Here is an 18919-nt window from a genome sequence, read left to right on the forward strand (position 1 = left end):
CAGTCGTGTCTGACTCTTCACGACCCCATGGACTACAGCCTACCAGGCTCTTCCATCCATGGGATTCTCCAGGCAAGAGTACTGGAGTGGGGTGCAATTGCCTTTCAAGAGTTATCTACTATTAAATATTCTGAGAAGTTTCCACCTCACCAAAAGAACAACTAAAAAAAGTCATTTAATTAGAGACAAAATTTTACAAATTTATAGAAGAACATTCATCTATTATATATTCAGTTCAGTTCAGTTCAGTTCAGTCGCTCAGTCATGTCCGACTCTTTGTGACCCCATGAAGTGCAGCACACCAGGCCTCCCAGTCCATCACCAACTCCCAGAGTTCACTCAGACTCACGTCCATCGAGTCAGTGATGCCATCCAGCCATCTCATCCTCTGGCGTCCCCTTGTCCTCCTGCCCCCAATCCCTCCCAGCATCAGAGTCTTTTCCAATGAGTCAACTCTTCGCATGAGGTGGCCAAAGTACTGGAGTTTCAGCTTTAGCATCATTCCTTCCAAAGAAACCCCAGGGCTGATCTCCTTCAGAATGGACTGGCTGAATCTCCTTGCAGTCCAAGGGACTCTCAAGAGTCTTCTCCAACACCAAAGTTCAAAAGCATCAATTCTTTGGTGCTAAGCCTTCTTCACAGTCCAACTCTCACATCCATACATGACCACAGGAAAAACCATAGCCTTGACTAGACGAACCTTTGTTGGCAAAGTAATGTCTCTGCTTTTGAATATGCTATCTAGATTGGTCATAACTTTCCTTCCAAGGAGTAAGCATCTTTTAATTTCATGGCTGCAGTCATCATCTGCAGTGATTTTGGAGCCCAAAACAATAAAGTCTGACACTGTTTGCACTGTTTCCCCATCTATTTCCCATGAAGTGGTGGGACCGGATGCCATGATCTTCGTTTTCTGAATGTTGAGCTTTAAGCCAACTTTTTCACTCTCTCTCCACTTTCAGTTTCATCAAGAGGCTTTTTAGTTCCTCTTCACTTTCTGCCATAAGGGTGGTGTCATCTGCATATCTGAGGTTATTGATATTTCTCCCGGCAATCTTGATTCCAGCTTGTGTTTCTTCCAGCCCAGCATTTCTCATGATGCACTCTGCGTATAAATTAAATAAGCAGGGTGACGATATACAGCCTTGACATACTCCTTTTTCTATTTGGAACCAGTCTGTTGTTCCATGTCCAGTTCTAACTGTTGCTTCCTGAGCTGCATACAGGTTTCTCAAGAGGCAGGTCAGGTGGTCTGGTATTCCCATCTCTTTCAGAATTTTCCACATTTTATTGTGATCCACATAGTCAAAGGCTTTGGCATAGTCAATAAAGCAGAAACAGATGCTTTTCTGGAACTCTCTTGCTTTTTCCATTTATATATTATACTTCAAATTTTAAGGGCCACTTACACATTCCCTGCTGCTAAGTCACTTCAGTCCTGTATGACTCTGTGCGACCCCATAGACGGCAGCTCACCAGGCTCCCCAGTCCCTGGGATTCTCCAGGCAAAAACACTGGAGTGGGTTGCCATTTCCTTCTCCAATGCATGAAAGTGAAAATTGAAAGTGAAAGTGAAGTCCTGTCCGACCCTCAGCGACCCCATGGACTGCAGCCTTCCAGGCTCCTCCATCCATGGGATTTTCCAGGCAAGAGTACTGGAGTGGGGTGCCACTGCCTTCTCCGACACATTCCCTAGAATAGGTGAATTTAACCCAGATGACCATTCTACCTACTACTATGGGCAAGAATCCCTTAGAAGAAATGGAGTAGCCATCATAGTCAGCAAAAAAGCCCAAAATGCAGTACTTTGATGCAACTCCAAAAATGACAGAATGAACTCTGTTCATCTCCAAGGCAAACCACTCAATATCACAGTAATCCAAGTCTATGCCCCGACCAACAATGCGGAAGAAGCTGAAGTTGAAAGATTCTATGAAGACCTATAAGACCTTCTAGAACTAACAATCCCAAAATTGCCCTTTTCATTATAGGCGACTGGAATGCAAAGTAGGAAGTGAAGAAACACCTGGAGTAACAGGCAAATTTGGCCTTGGAGTACAGAATGAAGTAGTATTAATAGAATAGTATTCTATTAGTAAAGGCTAATAGAATTTTGCAAAGAGAATGCACTAGTCATAGCAAAAACCCTCTTCCAACAACACAAGAGAAGACTCTACACATGGACATCACCAGATGGTCAATACTGAAATCAGATTGATTATATTCTTTGCAGCAAAAGTTGGAGAAGCTCTATACAGCCCCCCAAAACAAGAGCAGGAGCTTACTGTGGCTCACATCATGAACTCTTTATTGCAAAATTCAGACTTGAACTAAAGAAAGTAGGGAAACCACTAGACCATTCGAGTATGATCTAAATCAAACCCCTTGTGCTTATCCAGTGGAAGTGAGAAATATATGCAAGGAATTAGATCTGATAGAGTGCCAGAAGAACTATGAATGGAGGTTTGTGACATTATACAAGAGACAGGGATCAAGACCATCCCCAAGAAAAAGAAATGCAAAAAAACAAAATGGCTATCCAAGGAGGCCTTACAAATAGCTGTGTAAAGAAGAGAAACAAAATGCAAAGGAGAAAATGAAAGATATACCCATTTGAATGTGGAGTTCCAAAGAATAGCAAGGAGAGATAAGAAAGCTTTCCTCAGTGATCAGTGCAAAGAAATAGAGGAAAACAATAGAATGGGAAAGGCTAGCGATCACCTCAAAAAAATTAGAGTTACCAAGGGAAAATTTCATGCAAAGATGGGCTCAGTAAAGGACAGGAATGGTACGGACCTAAAAGAAGCAGAAGATATTAAGAGGTGGCAAGAATACAAAAAAGATCTTCACAACTCAGATAATTACAATGGTGTGATCACTCACCTAGAGCCAGACATCCTGGAATGGAAATTCAAGTGGGCCTTAGGAAGCATCACTTTGAACAAAGCTAGTGGAGGTAATGGAATTCCAGTTGAGCTATTTCAAATCCTAAAAGATGATGCTGTGAAAGTGCTGCACTCAATATGTCAGCAAATTTGGAAAACTCAGCAGTGTCCACAGGACTGGAAAAGGTCAGTTTTCATTCCAATCCCTAAGAAAGGCAATGCCAAAGAACGCTCAAACTACCATACAATTGCACTCATCTCACATGCTAGCAAAGTAATGCTCAAAATTCTCCAAGCCAGGCTTCAACAGTAAATGAACCATGAACTTCGAGATGTTCAAGCTGGATTTAGATAAGGCAGAGGAACCAGAGCTCAAATTGCCAACATCCGTTAGATCATCAAAAAAGCAAGAGAGTTCTAGGAAAACATATATTTCTGCTTTATTGACTATGCCAAAGCCTTTGACTGTGTGGCTCACAATAAACTGTGGAAAATTCTGAAAGAGATGGGAATACCAGACTACCTGAGCTGCCTCTTGAGAAACCTGTATGCACGTCAGGAAGCAACAGTTAGAACTGGTCATGGAACAACAGACTGGTTCCAAATCAGGAAAGGAGTATGTCAAGGCTATATATTGTCACCCTGCTTATTTAACTTATATGCAGAATACATTATGAGAAATGCTGGGCTGGATGAAGTACAAGCTGGAATTAAGATTGCCAGGAGAAATAACCTCAGATGTGCAGATGACACCACCCTTATGACAGAAAGTGAAGAAAAATTAAAGAGCCTCTTTAGAAGAGTGAAAGAGGAGAGTGAAATAGTTGACTTTGTTTTTGGGGGCTCCAAAATCACTGCAGATGATGACTGCAGCCATGAAATTAAAAGATGCTTACTGCTTGGAAGATAATTTATGACCAACCTATACAGCATATTAAAAAGCAGAGACATTACTTTGCCAACAAAGGTCCATCTAGTCAAGGCTATAGGTTTTCCAGTAGTTCATGTATGGATGTAAGAGTTGGACTATAAAGAAAGTTGAGCAGCAAAGAATTGATGCTTTTGAACTGTGGTGTTGGAGAAGACTCTTTATAGTCCCTTGGACTGCCAGGAGATCCAACCAGTCCGTCCTAAAGGAAATCAGCCCTTAATATTCATTGGAATGACTGATGCTGAACCTGAAATGCCAATACTTTGTCCACCTGATGCGAAGAACATACTCATTTGAAAAGACCCTCCCTGATGCTGGGAAAGATTGAAGGTTAAAGGAGAAGGGGACGACAGAAGATGAGATGGTTGGAATGAATCACTGACTCAATGAACATGAATTTGAGTAAACTCTGGAAATTGGTGATGGACAAGGAGGCCTGGTGTGCTGCAGTCCATGGGGTCACAAAGAGTCAGACACAACTGAGCCACTGAACTGAACACATTCCCAAAGTTAAGGAACTATAAATAGTATTGTGTTTATACATAAATGACCTGAGTCTATAAATATGAGATGTTTGATTCACTTTGTATATAGAGATTGTGCTAGACATGCCAGCTATTAACAGTTGTTGATGTTGAGACAACCCATAGTAAGCAAGTTACGTGTAAATGGAATCCATGTTAACACTATTTAAGTCCCATTATCACAATAAGTACACAAGATCTTCAGGGAGGGTAGGCAATTGAAAGGTGGTCATGTCTACTAATCCATTCTCTGAATCTAATAGTGAGGCAGCCCTGTGGGATGAGTTTTAGATAGACAGTTTCCCTCTGCAAAAAAATCCTTTTAAGAGTAACATTATAATCACCAAAAACAAAAACCCTTGGCTTCTCTTAATAATTCTTTGTAGATTTAATACCACCTTCCCCAAAAAGTATGCCTTGTATGAGATTAGTACATTCACATTCCTTTGGGAAAGAGACTATGTCTTATTCATCCTTATGGCCACTGCTCCTTTTAAAATAGTATACTGCAAGAGCTCAATTAGAATCTTGTTGAATAAAAAAATTATTTTTCTTTTTAAGGTTATTTCTTGAAACATAGAAAATTATATTATCAACTTTATAATAGTATTTACTATTTATAAATATGCTATATATAGTATAAATATACTATATACATATAAATGTACTAAATATACAATAAATAGTATTTACTATGAATGAATCTGTAGTCATCTGAGTTATTTATTTACCCCACAACTATTAAGCCCCTCCTATATGCAAGTAACAGTGCAGGATACAAAGATGAAAAAGTCAGATCCCTAAAAGAATTTCCATTCTAGTGGAGGAAGATAAGACAGTAGAAATTCACAAGTGCCCTAACAAAAGTACAGAAAAATGTTATGTGACCTTAAAGGAAAGAAAAATGACACTGTATGGGAGATGAATTAAGGAGGGAATGATCCAGCTTATAGAAACTTGTTTAGTTCAGAAGGGGTCTCTATAAAATCTAGTGTGCTAAATTGCTTTAGTCTTGTCCAACTGTTTGCGACACTATGGACTGTAGCCCACCAGGCTCCTCTGTCCATGGGATTCTCCAGGCAAGAATACTGGAGTGGGTTGCCATGCCCTTTTCCAGGGGATCTTCCTGGAGATCGAATCTGCATCTCCTGCATTGCTGGTGGATTCTTTACTGCTGAGCCACCAAGGAAGCCCATAAAATCTAGTACTAATAACATTTATTGGTTAGTCAGAGTTTATCCCTTTTGTGAAATTATTTCTTGTTCACAAAGTTGCTTATTATAAATTTTTAGGTAACACTTGTATTGCTCATAGAGATTGCTTAATTCACTGTTACCATGTAATGTGATACCAAGTCCTGATGTGTTAAGTGCTCTTAGGAAAGACTTGCCTCCCTCAAAGCTTTTCATAAGACATTCTGTACCACTCATGCCACTTATAAATTCATTTGTAGTTCCAAATTTAATCTAGGAAAGGCTTTATATTTGTGCTGTGCACAGTTATTGTCAAACCAGTAAATGAATTTCTAATCAAACTTGCTTCTTCAGATCAGAGCTATCTTTTATATCACCTTCATTTATTTCTTAAATAAGTTATGGAGGGACAGCTCAAGCATGAACACGTCACTGGTCAACCTGCTCTTTCTCAACTAATTGGAAATGTCTCCTGTGTTTCCATTTATTATAAGTTATTATGATAAAGAAAGGGCAAATACCAATAATCATTAGTAAAGCCAATAAAAGAAATCAAGCCTCACTAGAACTGAATGATAAAACAATGTAGTCCATTTCTTTCCTGAAATTCATTAACCTCTCTTTCATATGAAACCCTCCACAAAATTTATGTTTATCTGAATACACATTTATTTTATTATCAGTTACTGCACCACATGGTTTTTCAGTGTAATCTGCACACATGGAAAAGTTAGGTTGCCCAGAAACTAAGTAGCTATCCTGTTTTGTGATAATATAATATCTCTGGAAAATAAAGAGGTCCTAGATGATAGTAACCTGAGATTTAAGAAGAAATTTAAGGGTCAAAAAGATAGTTGTTTAAAATAATGTATAAAAACTCAGGGTTTCATTCATGGAAGAAAAAGTATTTCATTTCAAAAATGATTGAAAGGAGATTATTAGGCCTCCTGTGATAAATACATGTAACTCACTGTCTCTTCCCTCCTGTCCTCACTTTATGCATATTAAATCAATTAGTCCCCTAGTTACTCTAAGAAAAAAAAGCTTGTTCATTGATTGATGAGAAAATATGTTCCTCACAGGTGTCTATTAGTTTATTTTCATAATACCATAAATGAAAATATATTTTTCACTTCAAATTCTAGGGTAGAATTGTCAATACCCTAGTGTTAATGCATGCAGCATAACTGTTCTGAAACTATTCTTATGTGTTGTTATACTATGTTGAGCATCTTATGGTAAAATACATCTGTGGAATACCACAGCAGTCATTTAATATCTGCAAGTAATCTACACTATCATTTTGAGAAGATCACATTTAGAAGTAGTATTATAGGGACCCTAAAGGGAACATTTTATCCAAAAATAAGAGAAAATAACAGCAACCTCAACAACAATATATAAAGGAAACTCTTTCACACATTGTTAATTTTGCATGATGCTAAAACAATGGATTAAAAATAAAGTCTTCAGCTGATCTGTTGTTTATTCACTCTACATGGTTAGTAATAATCAAGTCAATGATTCCCAAACATTTATTTAACTTGCCTGCTTGATGAAGTGGCTGCAATGTATGGTTGTGTTAGGTAGTTAGAATAGGAAAAAGGAGTCTGGAATGGTGGTGGCTAATATACAAGGAAGGGGGAAAGCCCATGAAAATACAACAAAGGAAGGTCCAAGGACTGGAGTGAGGACCTCAGGTAAAACAAACAGCACTCCTGGCTAGCCCAAATTACATAGAGCAAGCCCAAGGGGAGGAGAAAAAACATATAAAAAGAGGAGCTAAAATTGGGCCGGGGGCCTCTCTTCTCTTCATGTCTTTAGGGTTGGCATTCTCTCATGCCTCGAGGATGTATTTTTCTTTACTTTCTAAATAAAACTGAGCTGTAACATGGAGTTGTAACACTGGTCTGTCTGTCGCTTCAAATTTTTGTATGACAAGACAAAACTGAGGAAATTACACACACTCCATCCCACAGCCCGACATCTATAACAGAGTCTGAATCACAATATGAAACATCAGAGTGGAAAGACTGTTCAGGAGTGAAGTAAACATGTATTTGATGATCAAGCATAGACTAAGAAGTCTATTAACAGCCTATGGCATTTATGGAACTGAAACTTTTTTATCTGTGGTTTGCATGCAGATAATTTCAGAAAGTTTACCTCCTTTGTAAATTGCAATTCTAAACTATATAAAGTCTTCCTTGATAAGTATAAGAGTGTATATATCTCTCAGACATGACTGACTGGGTTTGCATTGACAAAGAAAATCTCATTGGATTCCAGCACAGATTTTTTTTTAATAAGTATACAGAGAAGGGGAAAACATTACACTTTTAGATTATTTTGGAGTAAAGTTGGATCAATATCAGTTTTCAAACAAACACACAAACAACAACAACAAAAAAAAAACTCACTCTGTAATCTTGTACTTTTAGCACCTCTCCCACCTCCACTTATTCCACATACATGACTCCCAAAGTACCCTGAAACAATTGATCAAAATAGTTCCTAAAATATGCTAGGAGCAAATTTATAAAAGAAAAAATAGCAATAGTTTTACCACTTTTGTTAAGCACTGTTATTTCATTGGGTGATCACCTGGAAATTCCTTAGCCCTCTTTAGACACTCTCTTACCCATCGAAATATACACACACTCCCACACCCAAACATATACACACACACAGTTTTAGCCATGTATTGTATCTGCATCAAGGGTACCATTTCCAGAAGTCTGTTGCTGAACCTTGGAGAAGGAAATGGCAATCCACTCCAGTACTATTGCCAGGAAAATCCCATGGAGAGAGGAGCCTGGTAGGCTACAGTCCATGGGGTCACAAAGAGTCAGACACGACTGAGCGGCTTCACATTCATGTTGCTGAACCACGAAAGATGCCAGGATTCTTGGCCTCTAGAGGAGAATAATTCAACTCAGGGCCAGTGATGAGGCTTGATCACTCAGAGCTTTTGTGTAATAGTTTTATTAAAGTATAAAAGAGGGGTGGTCCTAAGATGGTGGAGGAATAGGACAGGGAGACCACTTTATCCCCCAGAAATTCATCAAAAAGATTATTTGAATGCTGAGCAACCTCCACAAAAGAACTTCTGAATACTGGCAGAGAATACCAGGCACCCAGAAAGGCAACTTGTTCTCTTTGAAAGGAGGAAGGAGAAAATATAAAAAACAAAGAGAGACAAAAGAGTTAGGGATGGAGACCATCCCAGGGAGGGAGTCGTGAAGGAGGAGAAGTTTCCAAACACCAAGAAACCCTCTCACTCGCGGGTCTGTGGGGAGTTTTGAAATCTCAGAGGGCAACATAACTGAGAGGAAAAAAAAAAAAAAAACAGAATACGTGCCTAACCCAACTCCCAGGGGAAAAGTAGCCCAGACGCTCGCATCTGCCACCAGCAAGCGGGTACTGAACAGGGAGGCGTGGGTTGCATGCTTAGGTAAAGATCCAACCTGAATGTCCTGAGGACAATCTGAGGGAGCTAACATGAGACAGCAACCGAAACTGTGGTATAGCCAGAGGGAGAGAGGAAAAAACAGAGAGAGAGAGAGAGATCTTTCCCGTCAAAAGCTCTAAGCTAACGCACAGCTGGGCCTGCTCACAGAACAAAGCATTAAGCAAATACCAGAGGAGAGCTCAGAGAAGGCGATGGCACCCCACTCCAGTACTCTTGCCTGGAATATTCCATGGATGGAGGAGCCTGGTAGGCTGCAGTCCATGGGGTCCCTAAGAGTTGGAGACGACTGAGTGACTTCACTTTCACTTTTCACTTTCATGCATTGGAGAAGGAAATGGCAACCCACTCTAGTGTTCTTCCCTGGAGAATCCCAGGGATGGGGGAGCCTGGTGGGCTGCCGCCTATGGGGTCGCACAGAGTTGGACACGACTGAAGCGACTTAGCAGCAGCAGCAGCAGAGGAGAGCTAGCCAGCTGCAGACTGGCCCATCCCCCCACCAGAGGCAGAGAGGCAGGCAGGTGACAGCCAGAGCCAGAAGGCGAGGGGCAACCTTAGCCCCACAGATGACATCCTCCACCAAACTGTTAGCAGGCTCCCAGTTGCTAACCAAATCTTCCTGGGATCCTGGACAGTTGACATCTGCCAGGAGGATCCCAGCCAGAGATCAGATCCTCAGAGGAGACACACGGCCCACCTGAGACAGTGCTCTCGCAGTGCCCCCAGGAAACTGAGTGGCTGGGACTGGCAAGGTCATTAAGATATACCAACCACCTGGGATAGTGCACTATCCAAGCACCTAGTCACCTGATATGTTCAGACCTGGGAAGGGCACAAAAGGCATGCCCAATCGATTCTGTGCCTTTGTGGAGTACTCAAGAACACACACCTTAGCAGCTTAGACCTGGGAAGTACACAAAACCCAGGGGCTGCTTTGGACAGTTCTCCTGTAGAGCAACCTGGAGCCTGAGCAGTGTAGACCAGGAAAGCACACACACCATGAGCTGGGGCAAACCGTATGGTCAACACATTGAGAGCACTCCCCACACATGCCAGTGATATTTGTTTGCAGTGTTCTTCCCTCCCCATAGCACAACTGAACAAGCGAGCCTAAATAAATGACCACTTTTGCCCCCTCGTGTAAGGGTGGAAATTAGACAATGAAGAGACTCACAAACAGAGGAAGCCAAAATAAACAAAGAATAGGAAACAGCTTTGGAAATGTCAGGACTTCCCTGGTGGCTCAGACGATAAAGCGTCTGTCTACAATGCGGGAGACCCGGGTTCGATCCCTGGGTTGGAAAGATCCCCTGGAGAAGGAAAAGGCAACCCACTCCAATACTATTGCCAGGAAAATCCCATGGATGGAGGAGCCTGGTAGGCTACAGTCCATGGGGTCGCAAAGAGTTGGACACGACTGAGTGACTTCACTTCACTTTGGAAATGACAGATGCAACAGATTAAAACCCTGTAGTTAGCATTGACTAATCATTGGAAGGAGTTGATAAATCTTGAGAAGTATAAGCTGGAACAAGGAACTATCTGAAACTTAACTGACCCTGCACGGCCCTCAACAGCACCTAAGAATTAAGTTCTTTATTACTCCTTTAATTTTCATTTTATACCCTACTATTACCTTGCAAAAAAAGACCCTATTTTTAAAGCAAACTTCATATATATATTTTCCTAATGTTTGTGATTAACTTTTATATTTTTAATATTGTGTTTTGAGAGTCTAACCTCTACTCTAGATTTTTAAGATTTGCTTTTTAATATTTGTTATCAATTTTGTACCTTTAAGAATCAAATTTTCAGTAACCATTCTTATGTAGGGGTGTGATTACTGGCTTGATTGCTCTGTCCCCTTTTGACTCTCCTTTTTCTCTCCCAGGTCACTTCTATCTCCTCCCTCCCCCTTCTCCTCTATACTTAATGCTGTGAACCTCTTTGGGTGTTCTGGGCTGTGGAGAACACTTAGGGAACTCATTACTGGATAGTTTGGTCTCTCTCCTTTTAACTCCCCCTCCTCTCATCCTGGTCACCTCTATTTCCTTCCTCCCTCTTCTCTTCTTTATGTAACTCTGTGAACCTCTCTAGGTGTTCCAGACTGTGGAGAGCACATAGGAAATTGATTACTGGCTAGATTTCTCTCTCCCCTTCGGACTCCCCCTCTTCTCCTCCTGGTCACCTTTATCTCCCTTCTCCCTCTTCTCTTCTCCATTAACTCTGTGAACCTCTCTGGGTGTCCCTCATAGTAGAGAATCTTTTTACCATTAAGTTAGAAGTTTTATCATCAGAGCTGTATGGATGGAGAAGTCTTGAGGCTAGAATAAGACTGAAAGCCAGAGGCAGGACACTTAAATCCAAAATTTGAGAACACCATAAAACTTCTGACTCCAGGAAACATTACTGAGAAGAGCTCATTCAAAAGCCTCCATATCTAAATTTAAACGAAGCTCCACCCAAGAGCCAGCAAGTTTCAGAGCAAGACATACCACACTAATTCTCCAGCAACACAGGAACATAGTCCTGAGCATTAAAATACAGGTGGCCAAAAGTCACACCAAACACATAGACACCTCAAAACTCACTACTGGACACTTCATTGCACTCCAGAGAGAAGAGATCCAGCTCCACCCATCAGAACACCGACACAAGCTTCTCTAACCAGGAAACCTTCACCCTAATACCAAACCAGACAAATATGCCACAAGAAAACAAAACTACAGGCCAATATCACTGATGAATGTAGATGCAAAAATCCTTAACAAAATTCTAGCAAACAGAGTCCAACAACATATTAAAAAGATCATATATCATGACCAAGTGGGCTTTATCCCAGGGATGCAAGAGTCTTCAATATTCACAAATTAATCAATGTGATACACCACATTAACAAATTGAAAGATAAAAACCATATGATTATCTCAATAGATGCAGAGAAAGTCTTTGACAAAATTCAACATCCATTTATGATAAAAACCCTCCAGAAAGCAGGCATAGAAGGAACATACCCCAACATAATAAAAGTCACATATGATAAACCCACAGCAAACATTATCCTCATAAGTGAAAAATTGAAAGCATTTCCCCTGAAGCCAGGCTTGGAGAATTTTGAGCATTACTTTATTAGTGTGTGAGATGAGTGCAATTGTGCGGTAGTTTGAGCATTCTTTGGGATTGCCTTTCTTTGGGATTGGAATGAAAACTGACCTTTTCCAGTCCTATGGCCACTGCTGAGTTTTCCAAATTTGCTGACATATTGAGTGTAGCACTTTCACAGCATCATCTTTCAGGATTTGGAATAGCTCAACTGGAATTCCATCACCTCCACTAGCTTTGTTCGTAGTGATGCTTTCTAAAGCCCACTTGACTTCACATTCCAGGATGTCTGGCTCTAAGTCAGTGATCACACCATCATGATTATCTGAGTTGTGAAGATGTTTTTTGTACAGTTCTTCTGTGTATTCTTGCCATCTCTTCTTAATATCTTCTGCTTCTGTTAGATCCATACCATTTCTGTCCTTTATCGATCCCATCTTTGCATGAAATTTTCCTTTGGTATCTCTGGTTTTCTTGAAGAGATCCCTAGTCTTTCCCATTCTGTTGTTTTCCTCTATTTCTTTGCATTGATCACTGAAGAAGTCTTTCTTATCTCTTCTTGCTATTCTTTGGAACTCTGCATTCAGATGTTTATATCTTTCCTTTTTTCCTTTGCTTTTCGCTTCTCTTCTTTTCACAGCTATTTGTAAGGCCTCCCCAGACAGCCATTTTGCTTTTTTGCATTTTTTTCCCACGGTGATGATCTTGATCCCTGTCTCCTGTACAATGTCATGAACCTCATTCCATAGTTCATCAGGCACTCTATCTATCAAATCTAGGCCCTTAAATCTATTTCTTACTTCCACTGTATAAAGCTACTAGCCTTCTGCTAATTAGAGAAAGGAAATGTCTCAAAACTCAGAAAATGGCACGAGGCCCCTCACTGACAATATGCATTGTGATAACGTTGGTACTAGGTGAATCATCCCGGGCCATAAAACGTTTGGCATGAATCTTGAAGAAAAGCATGTTTCCAAGTAAATATATAGTTTCATTAACATAGAGTAGGAGAACAATGTATGAGTAAAACCTACTGGTTTGTCAAGTTGGTTCTGAGTCTACGGGGGAACTGACTTGAGGAAAGACAGAGTCTAGGGTAAATACATAGTTCATTAACATAGCTTAAGACAGAATTCCACAAGAAAAACTCATTGGTTAGCTCAAGGTTTGACAAGAGTTTAGTTCATGTGGAGCCAGTTGTCGTCATGGCAACGCAGAATTTTAAGAGAAATCTCTGTTTAAATCTGTAGAGAAGGGGAAAAAAATCTAAGGTTTGTTTCCTCCTGCTGCTTAAGAGAGAGATAAATGTCTGACACTTGAAGCCTATTTCCTCCCTTTGGAGACCCCTGGCCTTCCTGCCCATTACCCTCTCATTTCTAGTCCAGAGAAATACTTACAATCATTCTAAGCAACATAAAGTCAGAAACCTCTGCTACACCCTTTGTGGAGGTTAAATTGTTCTGGTAGTAAAAAATAAAAATGTAGATTTTATCATGTGATAAGAATATCACAGAGAATGATAAATTTCTTAATCAAGAGACCCAAGAGGAAAACACTATGAAAACTTAGGTTCTAGGAAGTCTGGCTTTATTTCCATATGTTTATAGGAGTGACTCATCAGGACCCATTTAGTTCCAAGTGACAAGAATCAACTCAAATTAGGTTAAATCAAAACTGAGAATATAATTAGTTCATACATATCAGAAGGATGCTGGAGAAACTAAAAAATGGGTGGAGGAACCACAGGAACTAGTACTTCAGGGTCTAGAAACAGAGAGTCAAAGATACTAGTTTATATATATATATATATATAATATACTGTGTATAATAAATGTGCTACACATGTGGTATTTTGATTAACTAGAAATTTCTCATCTTCATTTTGAAATACCTAACATTGTCCAATACAAAAACACAGTGACATTACTTTACAACTCCTTGCTGACTGGTGATTCTTAGAATACATTCAGGCAAAAATCTGTGAGGGGAAGGAAAAAAAAAAAAACTGGAAACAGAATAGGGATTTCCCAGGGAGCCAAAAGAAAACAATGATATGACCCAGAAAGTAGTAAATTGTTTAAAGAACTTAACATAGTATCTATCACTTAGTGAATGTTCAGTAAATCTTAATCTTCACTGTACTTGTCTCATTTATTTCTAGAAAGCCCCATTTTACAGCTGAAGAAATTGGGGTATCAAGCAACTTTTGTAAGGTCACAAAGCTTATAAATAAATGATTCATCTGCAAGTGGAACATAGGCAATTTTTCTTTAAAATCTCTTGTGTTATGCTACTTGCCAAAACAATACATTACAGCAAAATTTCAAGTATTCCACTATTTTTAAGGTAAATTTCTTCATATAAATAGGTTTAGAATAAAAACATGGATATTTTAACATAAAAAGTCTTCAGTATTGATGTTTATTTAATGTTAAATGACATACAAAAATAAACCAAGAGTCAATATATCTATTAATAACTCTTCCAAACTGTTCAAATATGACTCACTGGGGGAAAAAAAATAAATTTTACATCGTGATCCAGTAAACACATATGTCTTTTTTTTTATACAACTGAAACCAAAATTTTATGAAATAATATTTACCTTATCACATGTAATGCACTATGGTACCTTGTCTGGTAATTTTATCACTTTTAAAAAATAATGATGGCCATGAACTTTGAAATTGATTTCTTAACCCACTAATGGGTTGTAATCAACAGTCTGAATGAAAAACACTTATTTAGACAGTCATAATTGAATAGCTATGTGTACTTCTTTTTTTTTTTTTACCTCCTAAGTATAATTGGATTCTCTAATCAACTAAAAGAAAAAACAATATGAAACCAAAAATCCCTAGTCTAGAAAGCTGTAGTCAGGATTCTTATTCTTGACTAAGGAGGAAGGCAGTGGTAGCATTGCTCCCTCAAGCCATTTTCTTCTCACTCAGCTTTCCTTAGCCAGCTAGGATCCCAGAATTTTTTCTTCATGTCTGCAAGGTAACAAGTCTTTTTCTTACTTACAGTTTACATCAACAAAACCCAATCATAACCAAATTTCCAACTTCTATCCAGTTGAACAAAATTTGAAAAAATATGTCAGAAAACCCCAGAAAAAAATGGCAGTAGATACATTGGCTCCTATACACAGCCTTAGGCCACTGGTGTCAACAGTAGACTCCTTAATTGTTAGATAGGTAGCTGCTGTACTGGAGATTTCATAGACAAAAGTAAGTATGGGTAAATCTGGCTAGCCTATGTTTTTATTAATATTTTGATGGATTTGCTATAAATTTTCTTTTAAATTTTCATGAAGGCAGAACAAAAATTAGTTGATATTTGAAGTTTCTGGTTAAACCTTCCAAACTGCATACACTAAAAAATAAATACTGGCTAGTTTAGTCTAACACTTTTCTTCTGCTATTTCAAGTTGTTTTGTTATATTTTGCAGTTAATATTTTTTATTAAATATAAACTGAAACCATTGTTTGGAGATACTGGAGATACATCTGGTTTGTGGTTTATCTGACTGACACTTTTCTTGTTCTTCTTCCCAATCCATATCTTCCTTAGCTTGCTTTTCAGGGTGTAAATGAAGTATCACTGATTTTAAATTACTAATATTTTATTCACTTCATGAATTTTAATTTTCCCCCAATCATTATTTTATTCTATCTTTAAAATATGGGTACTATGCTAAAAAATATTTTTTATAAAAATGCTAAATTATTTTAAAGAAAAATATTCTGAGCATCTTTTTTAATAGTGTGAATTAACCATGTTGACTTTTACCATATAACAATATTTAATAGAAGGCTAATATAGACCATTAAAGTCATATGCTCAAACCATAAATACAAAAAAAAAAAAAACACCAAAAGCTTTCTGGGGGCTTCCCTGGTACTAGCTGGTAAAGAATCCACCTGCAATGCAAGAGACACCAATTTGATTCCTGGGTTGGAAAGATAGCCTGGAGAAGGGACAGGCTACCTACTCCAGTATTCATGGGCTTCCCTGGTGGCTCAGAAGGTAAAGGAAACATCTGCAATGCAGGAGATCTGGGTTCCATCCCTGGGTTGGGAAGATCCCTTGGAGGAGGGCATGACAACCCACTCCAATATTCTTGCCTAGAGAAACCCCATGGACAGAGGATCCTGGGGGGGGGGTACAGTCTATGGGGTTGACTGAGCGACTAAGCACAGCACAAAGGCTTACTGGAAGACAGGAAGCACAGAATTGAACTGAAGGCTATACACCTTTACACATCTGAAAGATTACTTCTATTTATGAAATTAAAAGGAAGTGAACCTCCGTTTCATAATCAGTGAACTTCCTCAAGTGCAGTACAAAAAAAGATATATATTATCAGCAGTAGCTCCTAAAAATATTTTTCAAAGAAGAAAAAACAGACAAATTGAGGCATAACTTAAAGAATTTCTTCAAATCTTTATTTGGCCTTAAACTTTTATCTCTTATACACATCCTCTTCTTGTAGCACAGTACACACCACAAGGGAAAAAGAGATTCATTAGCCTCTTAGCCAACAAACCTGACAAAAGTCCCCAAAGAATCCTATGTAAAATAAGAGAATAATTACATAAATCATTTATACAAATAAATGTCTACTCTCATTTCCTATTCCAGGAAGTCTCGCACTGTTGACTGAGGTTCCAAAGAAAGAAAAGAAGCATAAAAATTCCTTTCCACTCAGCAATACCTATTGTTCTTAGTATAAAAGAAGTACTAACTTATTTAATGAAGATGCATGCATGTGTGTTCATTCACTTCAGTTGTGTCCCAAATCCTACCATCAATCATATATTTACTGAATTGTTAAAGTTCAGTATATGTATATGTTAGTATCAGAATTGATATCCTGGTGAGAACTGTTTATCAAGTATCAGTTCAGTTAAGACACTCAGTTGCATCCAATTATTTGTGACCTCATGGACTGCAGAATGCCAGGCTTCCCTGTCCATCACTAAATCCCAAAGCTACTCAAACTCATGTCCATCCAGTCAGTGATGCTATCCAACCGTGTCATTCTCTGTCATCTGCTTCTCCTCCTGCCTTCAGTCTTTCCCAGCATCAGGGTCTTTTCCAACATGTCAGTTCTTCGCATCATAGGGCTGAAGTATTGGAGCTTCAGCTGCAGCATCAATCCTTACAATGAATATTGAAGATGGATTTCCTTTAGAGTTGACTGGTTTGATCTCCTTGCAGTTCAAGAGACTCTCAAGAGTCTTCTCCAACACCACAGTTCAAAAGCATCAATTCTTTGGCACTCAGCTTTCTTTATGGTCCAACCCTCATATCCATACATGACTACTGGAAAAATCATAGCTTTGACTAGATAGACCATTGTTGGCAAAGTAATGTCTCTGCTTTATAATGTGCTGTCTAGGTTGGTCATACCTTTTCTTCCAAAGACTGAACATCTTTTAATTTCATAGTGGCAGTCAACATCCACAATGATTTTGGAGCCCAAGAAAATAAAGTCTGTAACTGTTTCCATTGTTTCTCCATCTATTTGCCACAGTGTTGAGACCAGATGCCATGATACTAGTCTTTTGAATCTTGAGTTTTAAACCAGACTCCTCACTCTCCTCTTTCAATTTTGTCAAGAGGCTCTTCAGTTCTTAACTTTCTGGCATAAGGATGGTGTCTTTTGCCTATTTGAGGTTACTGATATTTTTCTCAGCAATCTTGATTCCAGCTTGTACTTCATCTAGCTCAGCATTTCACATGATGCACTCTGCTTAGAAGTTAAATAAGCAGAGTGACAATATACAGCCTTGACATACTCCTTTCCTAACTTGGAGCAGTCCATTGTTCCATATCCAGTTCTAACTGTTGTTTCTTGACCTGCATACAGATTTTTCAGGAGGCAGGTCAGGTGGTCTGGTATTCCCATCACTTGAAGAATTTTCCAGTTTGTTGTGATCCACATATTCAAAGGCTTTGGCATAGTCAACAAAGCAGAAGTAGATATTTTTTGTAACTCTCTTGCTTTTTTAATGATCCAATGGATGTTGGCAATTTGATCTCTGGTTCCTCTGCCTTTTCTAAATTCAGCTTGAACATGTAGAATTTCTCGGTTCATGTAGCTTGGAGAATTTTGAGCATTACTTTGCTTATGTGTGAAGAGTGCAATTGTGTCGTAGTGTGAACTATCTTTTGCATTGCCTTTCTTTGAGATTTGAATAAAAACTGATATTTTCCAGTCCTGTGGCCACTGCTGAGTTTTCCAAATTTGCTGGCATAGTGAGTGCAGCACATTCACAGCATCATATTTTAGTATTTGAAATAGCTCAACTGGAATTTCGTCTCCTCCACTATCTTTGTTTGTAGTGATGCTTCCTAAGGCCCAGTTGACTTTGCACGCCAGGATGTCTGGTGCTGCTGCTGCTGCTGCTAAGTCACTTCGGTCATTTCTGACTGTGTGTGACTCTATAGATGGCATCCCACCAGGCTCCCCTGTCCCTGGGATTCTCAAGGCAAGAACACTGGAGTGGGTTGCCATTTCCTTCTCCGATGCATGAAAGTGAAGAGTGAAAGTGAAGTCTCTAAGTCGTGTCTGACTCTTCACGACCCCATGTACTGCAGCCCACCAGGCTCCTCCATCCATGGGATTTTCCAGGCAAGAGTACTGGAGTGGGGTGCCATCACCTTCTCCATGTCTTGTACTAGGTGAGTGATCACAACATTGTGGTTATCTGTGTCACTAAGTTGTTTTTTGTTTGTTTGTTTGTTGCATGATTCTTCTGTGTATTCTTGGCACCTCTTCTTAATATCTTCCGCTTCTCTTAGGTCCA

Source organism: Bos grunniens, chromosome X (assembly GCF_055505025.1).
Source record: "Bos grunniens cultivar Pamir isolate PY7600 chromosome X, Bosgru_T2T1.0, whole genome shotgun sequence".
NCBI lineage: Eukaryota > Metazoa > Chordata > Mammalia > Artiodactyla > Bovidae > Bos > Bos grunniens.